This window comes from Lynx canadensis, chromosome A3, assembly GCF_007474595.2.
Source record: "Lynx canadensis isolate LIC74 chromosome A3, mLynCan4.pri.v2, whole genome shotgun sequence".
Taxonomy (NCBI): domain Eukaryota; kingdom Metazoa; phylum Chordata; class Mammalia; order Carnivora; family Felidae; genus Lynx; species Lynx canadensis.
In genome coordinates this window covers 105,569,325-105,577,524 of record NC_044305.1, presented here as the reverse complement: position 1 = coordinate 105,577,524, position 8,200 = coordinate 105,569,325, and positions in this window count along the sequence as shown.

The window sequence follows — 8,200 nt, the reverse complement described above, 5'->3', positions numbered from 1 at the left end:
GGCACATCCATCTGGAGATCCTTCTAACCCAAACTAGAAGTCTTTAAGAGAACAAAGGACTGCTGGAGATACCCTCTGAGTTCCCGGCTGTGTGAGGGTTTTTTCATTTCACTCATCAGTGTGGGTTAGGGAGACCATTTAGTCCTAAGGGCCAGTGTTTTCCAAAACACATCCCACTATACACTGGTCCTGAAAGATTCTCCATGAAAAAGTAAAGGAGATTCTGTGATCAAAAAAGTTTAAGAAACACTGAATACTAAACCTTCCTCTGGTGAGATTAACAATGCACATCTGCATATTAAAGGCCCTGAGAAGTCCGGCAATAAAGAAATTTGTTTAACACAGTGTGCTGTAAATATATTTGACAAAAGAATCCTCTTTTTGGTAATACCTATGAACATCCCTTGATAGGAGTGTTACCAAGAGTACATTTTGGGAAAAACTGCTTTTAGAGATGTGTTTGCCCCCCCCCCCCCCCCCCCCCCCCCCCAGCCAGTCCCTCCAGTGAGTGTTTCATAAGCTTTAGCATAGTCCGGAGTGGCGGGGTGGGGGGAGTCAGGGAGGAAAAGAGGAAAACTTCTGTAACTTTCCCCTTCCTGCCTTGGAGCTGTCAAGTCTGGCCGACGCACCTGCCCAAGACACATGCTTTTTCTCTCTCTGCTGGTTCTCTCCTCTGTCCCAGTCTGGGATGCTGGGGGAAGGAAGGCAAGTGTCAATTTCAACTTCAGCCAACTGAGCCGTTCTCCTGCCTATCTGTAGTTTGGCCCTCCATCTGTGGCCACTGGCTGATTTAATTTTCACCGCTCTTGTTTCTAAAGAGTAAAATTGAAAACTTACCATCTGTTCTTTTTCTTACACTTTTCTACAAGTTTACCTTTTCCAGGAAGCCACACCTGATCAAGGAGAGCACGTGGTTGTCCAAGTTGGTCCCTCGATTAGCAGTACCTGGGAACTTGCTAGAATTGCAAATTCTTCAACCCCAACTGACTTGGACACTGAGGGTGAGGTCCAGCAATCTGCGTTTCACCAAGCCCCCCAGGTAATTCAGATGCAAGTCATTAGTCTAGGGGGTCTTAGAAATCTCTTCTCTGAACAGGTCTGTTCTACCTCATGCATTTTCTGTACGTGTTTTTATTTATACCACACCCAAGTCCAAAAAGGAAAGAATAGATGACAGCCGGTACTAAAATTGTACTAGCACCGTTAAAACACATTTACAGATAAACACTCTTCTCTCCAATAAATGTGCTCACCTCTTCCAGGGCTCAGGAGGCCGAACCTGACCCGTTCCAAAATGTCCGTCTCCTCCCCCTGTTCCTCCTCCACCCTTTCCTCCCCTACTTTATTTTTTTTCTTTGCCCTTATTTTTTTTTTAACTTTTTTAAACTTTATTTATTTTTGAGAGAGAGAGAGACAGAGTGTGAGCAGGAGAGGGACAGAGGAGGGGGGGACACAGAATCCGAGGCAGCCTCCAGGCTCTGAGCTGTCTGTCAGCACAGTGCCCCACACGGGGCTCGAACTCACGAACCGTGAAATCATGACCCGAGCCAAAGTTGGGACGCTTAAACGACTGAGCCACCCAGGCGCCCCTTTCCTTTACCCTTATTATCATGTAATATGTTATATAATTTATAGTGGGGGGGGGCAGTTAATGCTTTCTCACTCCCTCTTAGAATATGAGCTCCCTGGGGGCAGGGCTTTTCATCTATTCTGTCCCCCTGCTTTATCCCCAGCACTAGAGCGGCTCCCGCCTTAATGTGTATTTGTTCAATAAATAAACCTTATAAGGATGCAGGGGAGGGCTGGTGCCGTGATTAAACAGTTTCACTCAGAGCTTCCGGAGTTACAAAGATCTCTTTATCTAATAAAAGGAGATCAGACACTTCTGGAAAGGACAGAATCAGCAAAGAGACCCTCCTTTTGCCCTGAGGACTCCTCGGGTGGGTAACAGCAATTCCTGATAACAAGTCCCTGGAGGCTCGTCCGCTGAGGGCTGGTGCTGGAGACCAGCTTCCACCCCAGTCACAGGGAAATTTCTCTTTTCTCTCTCTGGTGAGAAATGGGCAGACTCCTGCCCACAGATGTCTGTGCTGAACTCGTCTCCTGGCAGGAGAGGCAAAAGAGCACGGATTACAGGAAAATGTGTGCTGTTTCATCACTTTTGTAGGTTAAATGTGGAGGGACAAAGGGAAGGAGGGGAGAGCATGTGACCATATTGAGTTCTTTTCACTAACCGGCTGGAAGGGGGTAGCCCCCACCTCGGAAGAATGTATCCAGCACTGATAAATTTATAAAGTATTTGACCTTTAATCAATCCTAATATTTTCAATCCACAGAGCCTTCTTAAACGCCTGCAGCCCTGCCCCTGGACCCCTATTCATCACAATTACCGCTCCGACTGTCGGAGGCAGTGCATGAAACGACACACGCTGACGTCCAATATTTTATCACTAATAAAGAGAAACATCCCAAGTATTTGCACAGTTCTGATACTTTCCAGCCCGAGCCCAGGCAAAGGGGGAGCTTGGTGATTTATGCTCACCGCCCAGCATTGTTAATTGGCCTTCTCGGCTGGAGCCTCTGGGACCACTGCTTGCCTTTGCTTCACAGCCTGGGACATGGGTGTGGGGAGAGTGGGCAGGGCTCACCGAGCACACAGTAGGCTCTCACTCGGCATCTGGGAAGTGGTGTGAAGCGCTCTAGAGGGCGATTTTTGAAAATCACGATTTGGCAAGTGCTTGCCTACACTGGTGGCTTTGTAAACAGATCCGATGTTTACGAGGAATCTTGTTCCAGTTGTTGCCAGGGCCGTGATCCGCCTCCAGTTCCATGTCTCGCCTTCCTGCCTTCCTCCCGTCCCCAGGCAGTGTCTGCCATCCAGCCCCGTCCCTCCTCAGCTGGAAGGCCCTCCCTCCCGGCCTCCCAGCTCCAAAAGAGGGAAGCTCGGTTTCCAGCCGCAGCGTTCAGACGGCCCACAGGCTGCGTCTACATGGCACCCAAACATCTGGATGAAATGTAAATAAAACAAGCAGATGTTTCTCCTTCATTCCAGCAGGTGCCTTGGCAGAACCCCCAGCCTTGAGCTATAGGGGAAGGGCTCTCTGGGTCCGGGGCCCAGATGGGGGTGGAGGGGCTGTGCACCACTGCCCTTGTCAGGGGCCTCACAGACAGGAGTGAGCAAAGAAAGCCAGACACCCCTAGAAATGGATGATAGCATCTGTGTGGACAAGATGAAAGGTTTGGGAGCTGGGGTGCAGGAGGAGGGTTCGAGGGAGAGGGGTCTGAAGGCAGATCAGTGGGGAAAAGAGCTGGTGCCACATCCCTCTTTCATTTCATCGTGACAAAGGGCTTTCTGAACCTCCACATTCCATACCACTGCTTTCCAGGAAAAGGGACTGTCCTGAAGAAACAAGAAATGGCTTCCTTCTTACCCCCAGGGGCTAATGTGCAAGGGGAGTTGGACTCTAGGGACAGAGGGTACCCTGGGGCTGAGAAATGGCACAAAACTCCCCCTTCTCACCCCATCTTCTATGTAACAGAAGACCAAGGGACAGTCACATTAGACTAATAAGGGGGGCTGAGAGGGGCACCTGGGTGGCTCAGTCGGTGAAGCGTCCTGACTTCAGCTCAGGTCACGATCTCACGGTTCGTGGGTTCGAGCCCCACGTCGAGTTCTGGGCTGACAGCTCAGAGCCCGGAGCCTGCTTTGGATTCTGTCTCCTTCTCTCTCTGCCCCTCCCCTGCTGGCACTCTGTCTCTTTCCTCTCTTAAAAAATAAATCAATATTAAAAAAATTTTTTTTTTAAGTAAGGAGGTTTGGGATACTCGTGAAAGGATCATCGAGGAAGGACAGGGCTTCAGAGGACCAGAGACAAAAGGAGATTCGCTGGTTACTACTTGCCTTTCCTCCTTCCATCCTCTGTACCCTGATTCTGTGTGTCACATAACGCCCTCCCCCAGTCCTGTCTTCCATTCCCCTGGGCTTGTGTGTGACACTGAACACGCTCCCTGGTCCTGCCCCCCACTTCCCCAGACTCTGCGGGTGGCACTAAACACACTCCCATCCCTCAGGTGAAACGTAGCCGGTGCCCTCCCTTGGCACCCCCATAGCCCTGGGGTGTCCAACCAAACACGTTCCCCAGAACCACCTGCCTTGGAAGGAGCTTTTTTACCTCCCTGTCTCCAGAGACACCTTCAGGACCCTACAGGGACCCTTTGCCCCACCCCCAGCCCGGCACAAACAAGCATTGTGCGGAGCGCGAGCGCGTGTACGAATGTATGAGCGGGTGTGTGTCAGAGGTGGCAGCCATCAGAAAGAAGCCTCCCCCATCCATCCACTGATTATTGCATTTTGTGCCCAAAACAAATATCTTCCTTTGGCCTCAGTGTTCCTATCTGTGAAACTGAGCCACAGCTGGACCTCAAGCTATTCGGGACCCGTGGGAAAGGGTCCAGTTCCCAGCAGGGGTTGAGAATTCAACCACCGGACCGTGGTCAGGACCGAGTGAGGCATAGTTTGGGGGAAGGAGATTGTGCTTTGATAAAGAAGTAACGTTTTAGTTTTGTTTTTCTTGGGGTTTGTTTTTGTTTTTGTTTTTGTTTTTAATGAAACAGGAAGCGCCAAGCAGTGCCCCAAGCCTCCGGGTTTTCCAGGCAAAGACTCTCACCCCTGATAACTACAGCAACCCCCGTAAGACGCAGAGGGCTTCCTTTCCCATTTTGAGGGGAGGGAGGTAAGAATCAGACACAAAGGAAACCGGAGTACATGGGTGATCCGGCTCCCCTTTCCCCAAGTAGCCTCGCTTTTTAGCATCATGGGTTAGAAGTTTATAGGAATTCTGGATCCATGGTTTCCTATGGTCGCTTTTACAGATCTTGTTAATTTATTACCCGTGGTTACACTTTTAATGGAAATCATGAAGAAATGGCAAAGGAAACATGAGCTAATTTTTTTCCAGTGACACATTTCACTGCTATTTAAATAGCCGTTTTGCCAAACCAAACACAGCGCTTACAGCCAGCGGGGACACATGAAGGAGATCACTGTGGCCGATCCTGCCTGCGGCATCCAGAACAGGCGAGACTTTCTCTCAGCTTCCCCAAGGGCCGGAGGCCAAGGAGGGTGGACTGGGGTGGGGTGGGGGAGGCGGGTAGAGCTGGAGCCTGGGGCACAGCTGGAGCCCCAGAGCCCTGGTGACGTGCAGCTCCCACCCTCTCCCAGGCAAGGCCATTTCACTCCTGCCCGGAGCCTCCTCCCCGCACCCCCCTGAGGGGCCCTGGGGTGACTGTTCCCCCCAGCAGTATAGGAGGCCCCCCAGAGCGGGCCACAACCAGGCCACTGGCAAGGACTGCCCGACTCTCCCTGCTGGATGATATGTTCAAGCCTCTAACTGGGAACACTATCGGGTTGTGTAAAACCAGAGACGGACTTTCTGGGGGAAGCCTGGCCAGCTTTGTTCCAGTTCTGTGGTGGCAGTGGCCGTTACCGTGACCACGCTTGCACAGGGCGCCTTTGTTGGGCAAACCCAGAGCCCCTGACTTCTCCTCAGAAACAGCCTCTGACGTTTTCTTGCTCCCTGGCTCTGGGGCTGTGATGTCACCAAGCATTTATTAACTTTTCAAGAAGCCAATTGAGAGCTGTGGCACTTGGCAAGAAAGAAGCCAGGGCCCGGGATATTGGAGGCAGTGGAGGGGGAGGGGGAAATCTTCATAACGCTCTGGTCAGAACCTCCCCCAGATTCAAAACCGCAGTGGGATTGAGAGAAGCATAGCTCTCAGGGGCCCACGTCCAGCCCTCGGACCCCTTGGATGAGTTGTCAACCTCAGGGGCCCTGTGAGAACCCCGTGGCCAACGTGCCCATGCAACGTGCTCCTCTGACGAACATCAGGGTGGATCATTCCAGAAGGGGGCACGAAATGGGGAGAGAACATCCTGGAGGGAGGAGACCGAGCCAGCAGGAGCTGGGGACTAGGCCCCACCCAGGCCACCAGCAGATCTTGAACAAGTCTGGCTGTGTTTCTATTCCCTTCAGTGCGATGCTCTGTGGCCCCCGGGGCCCCCTGCGAGTGTCAAGGTGGGCAGAGCAGAGGGGCTATGACAGAATTCGGGCAGCAGGCCTGCTGGCATACTGGGAGAAACCACTCTCCCTCCTCCACTTTCCAGGGAGAAAACCCACTTTAGCAAGGCTCCGGAGAGAAGTTAACTGTCGTCTTCCCTTTGCCAAAAAGTATATTAAATTCACTGACCACATTTTTCCAAACCCAAGTGCAGAGGACATTAGATGCAATGCACACTGGCTGGGCTCTGGTGCGCTGGGCACCCCACACATTTCATTTTGCATTATTAATATTTAAACCAAAGCAGCTGTTCTCGGCACACAGAGCCCAGAGCCTGCCCAAGGCTCCAATGGAGACTTCTCCCTGGGGCCAGATGCACCAGCTCAGAAGCCCTTTGTTGACCCTCAGGCCTTGGGCCACCTGGGGCAAAATTCCCCAAGCAGCCGTTCAGTAATCTGTGATGACATTTCTGGGACATTTCTGGGCAAGGGGGCTTGGTGGTTTGTTGGCAAAAGCAGATTCTCTTGATCTGGCTTAGTGGAGATTCAGTGGGGTCCGCCCTGAGATTTTTCAGAGTGGGGAAAGTATCTCTTGGAAACACCAACCTCCTCTTCTGAGCCCTCTGCCTCAGGGCTGGGTGCTCCCCCAACTCTTTTCTCCTTCAAAACCACAACCCTCATACCAAGATTTTGTGCCTTGGAGCCTGGGGTCCTCCTCCTGGGCATTTGCACGTTAAAGCCTCACCTTTTAAGCCTGGGCGGGGAGACTCTTGCCTAAGTCTGGGGGCCTGCTGGGCCAACAATACGCTACAACCAAATATAGAAAACTCCTTCCCAGCCTGCCTTCACTCCTTCACCGTCAGGACCCCGTCCTCCAGCCACCTGGGGCCGCTCTGTCTCCCTGACACTAAACACTGTCCTTCCATAGACCATCTGCTCCTCCTACTTGCCTTTGAAGTCCCAGACCAAAAGTCACCTCCTCTCTGCTACCACCTCCCACCCCCAACCCCAGGATGAACTTACTTACTCCTCTCTCCTGCCATAAGGCTTTATGTCCCCACCCCCATATTTTGTCATATATCTCATTATATTGCAAACTTTTCTTAATAAAAGTTAATATTTGTTGAGCACTTTCTACATACAAGATGCTTTAACTAGAATTATATACTGTATAATTTTCACAATAACCCTCTGAGATGGGTTCTCTAATTATCCCCATTTCACAGATGGCATAACTGAGGCTTAGAGGTGGTGAGCAGCCTGCCCAAGGTATCTGTTTCCCCCAGAGACTATGAGCTCCCCAATAAGGGGTTCTGTGACTTGTGCATCCAGGTCTTACCTAACACACAGTCCCATTTTAGGCGCTCAGTCTCTGCTTGTTGAAATGCAAATAAAATTAAATGAAGCCAGCAGTGGGGCACCTGGCTGGTTGTCAGTGGAGCCTGTGACTCTTGATCTCAGGGTCATGAGTTCAAGCCCCACATTGGGTGCAGAGATGACTTTAAAAATTTTTTAAGATTATGGGGCCCCTGGGTAGCTCAGTTGTTAAGCTTCTGAGTTCGGCTCAGGTCATGATCTCGCGATTTGTGGGTTCAAGCCCCGTGTCAGGCTCTGTGCTGACGGCTCAGAGCCTGGAGCCTGCTTCAGATTCAGTGCCTCCCTCTCTCTCTGCCCCTCCCTCGCTCATGCTCTGTCTCTCTCTGTCTCTCAAAAACAAACAAAACATTAAAAAAATTTTTTTTTTAATTTTAAGATTAAAAAAAATTTAAATAAATCCAACAGAAGGATTTTCCCAGGTCAGGATCTGCTGAGATATCCTAGTGTCCCCATTTTCTTGAGGGGACTGCCCACCTCTAGCTCCTAGGGAAAGAGGAGTACCAACCTGGCAGTAAACCAGACCTGGATTCAAATTCCAGTTCCTCCTGTACTTAAACTAGCTGTGTCTCTGTTTGCCCGTTTGCAAATTGGTGAAAATAATAACGCCAGCCTAATTTAGCCGTTACAAAGACCAATTCAGTCCTGCCGGAGCTAGTCTGGAGAGGCGAAGTGGCTGTAAGGACTACAGGAAGGAATATGCATAAGCATCTAACCCAGCTCTTGCCACATTATAGACACTGACATCTCGTACGCACACAGGGCAGTGC